We start from the raw sequence: 7,376 nt of genomic DNA, 5'->3' as shown, positions 1-7,376 counted from the left end.
TGCCCCATGGAGGGGCTTTATGCTCCTCACGCCCAGCCCGCAGGTTAGAACTCCTGGTTCCCAAAGGAACAGGCTCTTGCCAGCGCTCACACCAGGGGTCGCCCTGAGCTGCACACCGTGGCTGCCCCCCGCGCCTTCGGGCTTGCTGCACGCAGAGGCCCGCGGGCCTGGAGAGGAGCCAGCACTGCAGCAGGGACGTCTGATTTTTTTTTTAACATTTTTTTATTGAGTTATAGTCATTGTACAATGTTGTGTCAAGTTCCAGTGTAGAGCACAAGTTTTCAGTTATACATGAACATATATATATTCATTGTCACATTTTTTTTCATTGTGAGCTGCCACAAGATCTTGTACATATTTCCCTGTGCTGTACAGTATAATCTTATCTATTCTGCATATGCCGGTCAGTATCCACAAATTTTGAAATCCCAGTCTGTCCCTTCCCAGCCCCCGCCCTTCTGGCAACCACAAATGGCAAATGCTGGAGCGGCTGTGTAGAAAAGGGACCCCTCCTACACTGCTGGTGGGAATGCAGTTTGGTGCAGGCACTGTGGAAAACAGTATGGAGATGCCTCAAAAGACTAGGAATAGACTTACCATATGACCCAGGAATCCAGCTCCTGAGCATATATCCAGAAGGAACCCTACTTGAAAAAGACACCTGCACCCCAATGTTCACAGCAGCACTATTTACAATAGCCAAGACATGGAAACAGCTTAAATGTCCAACAACAGACGACTGGATAAAGATGTGGTATATTTATACAATGGAATACTACTCAGCCATAAAAACCGACAACATAATGCCATTTGCAGCAACATGGATGCTCCTGGAGAATGTCCTTCTAAGTGAAGTAAGCCAGAAAGAGAAAGAAAAATACCATATGAGATCGCTCGTATGTGGAATCTCAAAGAAAAAGAAAAAAAAGAACATAAATACAGAACAGAAACAGACTCACAGGGATGTCTGACTTTGATCATCATCAGAACACAGCGCTTCCTTCACACGGTGGGAGCCGTGAAGAACACAGGTGGAACCCAGTGACCCACGTGGTTCACGCAGCAGGACCCACCCCCCTGCCCAGCTAGAACTGAGAATGTGCAGCAGCCCTGACTTAAGAAGGTTGTGAAGCCCTGGGGCTCAGCCCCTCAGGAACGAGGGTGAGGGTTACACCATCAACTAAAGCCCCGAGACCTGCAGGGGTGACGGCTGAGCTGGGGCAGCTGCAGAATGGCTGGTGGACGGGGAGCTGGGGACCAGCAACCCCAGCCCTGAGACCAGCGGCCACGGCCGGGGCTGCGCTCCTTCATTCTAGCCTCCCTCCCAGGCCCCTCCTCAGGGAGAGGCCCTCGGGCACCACGGACGTGCTCCTCTGCTGGGGGGGCGGGGGGGGGCTGTATGAGGGAGGCAGCCACGGGGCAGCGGCTCAGCTCTCCCTTCCAGAGGGATTTTGCTACAAGGAGAGACGCTCATTAACTCACAGCGCGGCCCCTTCACCCTGAAGCCCCGCTCCCCTGGGGCTGCTCCCAGCTGATGAGCGATGACCGAGCACAGTGGGTGGCTGGTCGGGGAGGGCAGGATCCTGGCCACTTCTGCCCCCTATTGGGACTCTGAGACTCTTGCAAGTACTGGCCAAGCTGGCCCCCAAGCTGCCCTGCAGTTTCAGCTTCCCCAGCTCTACCCTTCTTCTTCCCTCGTGACTTCCACAAGCATCAGGCTTGCAACAAGCCCTGAGACTCCTCTCCGTCACTCCTGCTTCCTCAACTCTGTCCCTCACAGGGATTTCCCTCCACAAACCCCTCGCACATCTACTTCTAACGTGGCCCCTGCTTTCTGGAGGAGTCAACAAGTGTAATCCATCTCATCTATTTCTCATTTCTGGGTCTTTCAATGTGCTCCGACCTCCCCAGATACCTCCCTCCCTCCACCTGGCTGGCTTTGACCTTGACCGCTTTGACTACAGACAACAGATATCAGCGCAGGTATCACTTCCTTCAATAAACCTTCCCTGATATCTCCACTGCCACCAAAATCTACGCTGGATGCTGCTGCTAGAAGTCCCAGAGCAGCATGGGCACTCCGTCAAGCCCCCATCCCTCTGACGTGACATTTCTCTTTTTTGTCTGCAACCCTCCTCAAACTATAAAATTCATAATAGAAGGGTCTGTATTTATTTTTTCACCATTGTATATTTAGCTCTACCACAGTGCTTCACAGTACTTAGCATGTTTTAGGGACTCAATAAAGATTTGCTGAGTGAATAACTAGACACAAAGCAAGAGAATGAAAACCATGGAAACCAATCAAGGCAGGACCAAGGGAGGAAGGGCCCAGGTAGAACTCAGAAGAATCCCACTGAATTAAGAACACTCTTCAGACATTTTTAAGAGAGACCACAGAAGATGGCAGAGTAGAAAGACCCTGAGCTGGCCTCCTGCCACAGGCGCACCACAGTTACAACTATTTACAGAGCAACTCCTGACGAGAATGACAAGACGACTAGCAAAAAGATCTTCTACAACTAAAGACATAAAGAAGGGGCCATAAAAAGACAAACAGAGCCAGAGTCAGACCCACTGACTGATCCTGGGGAGCCTCCTGGGGGGGGGAGGGGCACCTGGGACTCACTGGGGGACACAGATGCTGGAGGCAGCCATTGGGGGGCTTGTTCTATCAGAGGACACTGGGGCTGGTGAGCACCCTTCTGGAGTATTCCCTCCAACTTATTAGCATCAGTACCCAACCCCGCTCACCAGCAAGTCAGCACCAGTCCTGGGTCCCCTGCAGGCCACGCAGCTAGCTGCATGGAGACACAGCTCCACCCACCAGCAGGCTGACAGCAGCCGTAGGCCCAGGTTAACACCCCCAGCCCCTAGGATACAGCCCCATCCTTCAGATGGCCCAGGGCCTGGCCCTGCCCACCAGTGGACGAGCACTTGCCCCAGGACCAGCGTCACCCACCAATGAGCAGGCACCAGCCCCCTGGGCTCTGGTTGTGCTACCCAGAGGGGGGCACATCAGTCCCAAGGCACCCTGGGCCCCCAACCAGTAGCCCTGGGACCCAGTCACACCCACCAGCAGGCCAACACCAGCTCCAGGACCCCTGGACCCACAGCCAGCCGCCCCTGGACCCAGCTTCACCCACTAGTGGCTGACAGCCCCTGCACTGGGCATTGCCTGGCACCCAGCTGGGCCAGGACCAGCGTGGCCACGTTAGTCAGCCCCGCACAAAAGAAGGGCCCGTGCAGCCTGCGGTAGGGGCCCCCTAGAGCATACAGCTCTGGTGAGCAGAGGGGAGTGTGCTGCTGGGCCCCACGGGGCGTCTCCTGCAAAAGGCCACTCCTCCAAGATCAAGAAACAGAACTGACTACCTAATACATAGAAATAGACACAGTGAATCAGACAAAATGAGGCAATGGAATTGTATTTTTGAAATAAAGGAACAAGATAAAACTCCAGAAGAAGAGCTAAGTCAAGTGGAGATAAGTTAATTTACCCAATAAAGAGTTCAAGGTACTGGTCATAAATTCACTCAACAAACTGAAGAGAAGAATGGATAAACAGTGAGAAGGTTAACAAACAGTTAGAAAATATAAAGAACCAAACCGAGCTGAATAATACAGTAACTGAAATAAAAAAAAATACACTAGAAAGAATCAAGAGTAGATTAGATGATACAGAGGAACAGATCGGTGAACTGGGAGACAGTGTAGTGAAAATCACTCAAGCTGATCAGAAAAAAGAACTTTTTTAAAATGAGGACAGTTTAAGAGACCCCTGGGATAAAATCATACATACTAACGTTTGCATTATGAGAGCCCCAGAAGGAGAGAGAGAGAGAAAGGGGCAGAGACTGTATGTGAAGACATAACAGCCGAAGCTCCCCTAGCCTGGGAGAGGACACGCGTCCAGGCAGCACAGAAAACCCCAAATAAGATCAACCCAAAGAAGCCCACGTCAGTACACGCTGTGACTGAAACGGCAAAAAGTAAAGGAAAAGAATAGAAAACACAGCGAGGGAATGAGGACCAGTTTTGTACAAAGGAACTCTGTAAGACGGCAGCCGGCTTTTCAGTGGAAGCTGCACAGGCCGGCAGGGTGCGGCCCGGCGCACCTACAGCGATGGAAGGAAGATGACCTCCGGTCAGGGACGCGCCGCCCAGCAAGGCCGTCATCACATTTCAGGGCAAAATGAAGAGTTGTTGCGGACCCGCGAAGGTAAAAGAGCCCATCGCCGCTAAGCTGGCTCCACAAGAAACCTTAAAGGGCTTCTCTGCGGAGAAGGAAACACCATGGCCAGAAGTACGAAAATTGTGAAAGAAAAAAAATTTCGTTGGCAAAGTTAAATATACAGTAAAGCCAGTAGATCCAACACTTAAGAAGCGAATAGGAAGGTTAGACGCAAGAGCAGTCCAGCCGCCCACGCCCAGAGCCAGGGACACACACAGCAGGCGCGAGACCTGCGTCAGAAACGCTCAGTGTGTGCGCGGGACGAGTGAGAACGCAGGTTTGTTAAAAGGCACTGAATTTAAGACACTATCAACTTAGAACAACCACGTGTATGCAGATTGCTATACATAAACCTTATGGGAACCACAAGCCAGAAGTCTGTAATAGAAGCACACCAAAAAAAAAAAAAAAAAAGAGAAAGAAACCCAAACATCACACTAAAGACAGTCCATTAAATCGGTAGGGAAGAGACCAAAAGAAGAAAGGAACAAAGGATCTACAAAAACAACCCGAAAACAACGAACAAAGAGGCAGCAAGTGCATGCCTGTCAATGGTTACTTTAAATGTAATGGAACTAAACGCTCCGATTAAAGACACAGACTGACTGAAGGACACAGAAATAAGACCCACATCCAAGCTGCCGACAAGAGACTCCCTTCAGATCTGAAGACACACAGGCTGAGAGTGCACTGCCGGTGGGAATGTAAATGGTGCAGCCACTACAGGGAACAGACGGAGGTTCCTCAAAACATTAAAACTAGACTTACTGAACAATCCACGTATCTGGCAGTGGAATTGCTGAAGAAAACAAAAACACTAATTCAAAAAGATACATGCACCCCTATGTTTACTGCAGCATTATTTACAACAGCCAAAGTATAGAAGCCACCTCAGTTCCATCAACAGACGACTGGATAAAGAAGATGTGGTGTGGGTATGTATGTGTGTGTGTGTGTGTGTGTGTGTGTATGTATACACACACACACACATACACACACACACACACATACACACACACACACATACACACACACACACATACACACACACACACATACACACACACACATACACACACATACACACACACATACACACACACACACAATGGACTACTACTCAAACATAAGAACAAAATCTTGCCAAATGTGCCTAACCCTAGCTTAGTGTTATGCTAAGTGAAATAAATCAGATGGAGAAAGACAAATACTGTATAATTTCACTTATATGTGGAATCTAAAAAACAAATGAACAAACAAAATAGAAACAGATTCGCAGATACAGAGAACAAACAGATGGTTACCAGAGGGGAGGGAGGGGGTGGACGAGAAAATAGGTGAGGGAGATTAAGAGGTACAAACTTCAGTTATAAAATAAACTAATCACAGGTATAAAACGTACAGTCTGGTGAATACAGTCAATAATAACATCATATTGTATGGTGACAGATGGTTACTAGACTTGTGGTGGTCATTTTGAAATGCACAGAAACATGGAATCACGACGTCATGTACCAGGAACTGACACAGTGCTGCCGGTCAATTACACTTCAAAAACACACTCACTCAAAGAAAAAGGGATCACAGCTGGGTGATCAGAGCGGGCTGAGGGAGCAGGGGGAACTGGATGAAGTTAGCCGAAAGGTACAAATGTCCAGTTTTAAGACAAATAACTACTAACGATGTAATGTACAACTTGATAAACACAGTTAACACTGCTGAATGTTATGTATGAAAGCTGCTAAGCCAGCAAACTCTGAGAGTTCTCATCACAAGAAAAAAAAATCTTTTCCTTTCTTTTCATTTTGTATCAATAGGATATGCTGGATGTTCACTAAACCTACTGTGGTGATCATTTCGTGACATACACATCTCTCAATAAAGGTGGACAAGAAAGAAAAGGTATCTTGTGACTTCACAAGTGGGTAGGGTGGAAACTATTACGGGCACTGACCCAGCTCAGACACAAATCTTCAGAACCCTGTATTTTACCCACAAAATTCCCTTCATTGGCAATGTGGTCAGTTTTGCTGAGCTGGGGGCGAGGCCATGTCTGCGCTCTGGAAATAGCCCAAGCCAGATGACGCCAAGTACAACCGCCCAGAGCCAGCCGCTCCATCTGGGGCAGGGATGAGAGTCGCCCTGTGTATAAGCAGGGTGTGGCCCCAGCTCGACCGTGTGGATTTACATCTGCAGCTCAGGGAGGAAGCAAGGAAGCTGCCCCGACAAGTCGACTTTCGAGACCTTCTCTCATCTCACCTTCCAATTTGCTGGACTCTTGTCCTGAGTCCCGTAAACTTGATTCCAGATTATAAGTTTTAGACACCAGACGCCATACCTGCTTCTAACACTGTTGGGTTTAGTGACCCTCAATTCTTCCCTTGAGTTTTCTACCAAGGTCCTTATTCTCCTGTGGTTTCAGGTTCTTTCTGTTCCAGCTATTTGTGTCCATCATTAGTTACCCTGAGTGAAGATTCTCCACTCTTTCCCAAAGGAAACCCAGCCCAGTTCTCATAAATTAGACTTCCGTTTGGGGCTAAGAGAATTATCATTGCAATAATATTGACTTTAAAATTTATCATCCAGAAGCCATAAAAATTACATTCATTTTTCTGAGTTAAAAAGAATCACATGTGTGAGTACATAGGGACGTCTACTAAACCAGCAATGGTTTGGAGGTGGTTTATGCGAAGTCATCAGAAACTGAGGTCACTTCACTTAGACATCAAAAGTCGACATATCCAAGCATGTAATTTATGCAGTGAATTTTGGTCTTAATGTAAACATTTTCAAAAACTCTTGAATTCTCAGCAGGGAGGGTACAGCTCAGTGGTAGAGCGCATGCTTAACATGCATGAGGTCCTGGGTTCAAACCCCAGTACCTCCTCCAAAAAATAAACACATAAGAAAACCTAATTATCTTCCCCCACCAAAAAATAAAAAATAAATTTAAAATAAATTTACAAATCAAAAAAACAGTATCAGTTGTATTAAAAAATAAAGAATATATACATATATGTGTATATACTTAAAAACCACATCTATGTACATATATGTGTGTATATTTTAAAAAAAACTTAAATCCTCAGAGGGACGTTAGTTAAAGAGATCTCAGGGGGCCTTTCTTCCTCCCTGACCCACCCTC

The 7,376-nt window shown here is 47.6% G+C and overlaps 1 non-coding gene across 1 annotated transcript; it reads left to right on the top strand.

Annotated features, from left to right (window-relative positions):
• Positions 1 to 7,045: 7,045 nt before the first annotated feature.
• TRNAV-AAC (transfer RNA valine (anticodon AAC)) lies at positions 7,046 to 7,118 on the top strand. The gene has a single exon. It is a non-coding gene; the product is annotated as a tRNA-Val (tRNA).
• The last annotated feature ends 258 nt before the right edge of the window (positions 7,119 to 7,376 follow it).

Source organism: Camelus bactrianus, chromosome 23, assembly GCF_048773025.1.
Source record: "Camelus bactrianus isolate YW-2024 breed Bactrian camel chromosome 23, ASM4877302v1, whole genome shotgun sequence".
Lineage (NCBI taxonomy): Eukaryota > Metazoa > Chordata > Mammalia > Artiodactyla > Camelidae > Camelus > Camelus bactrianus.
This window is presented reverse-complemented; position numbering and strand designations above follow the sequence as displayed.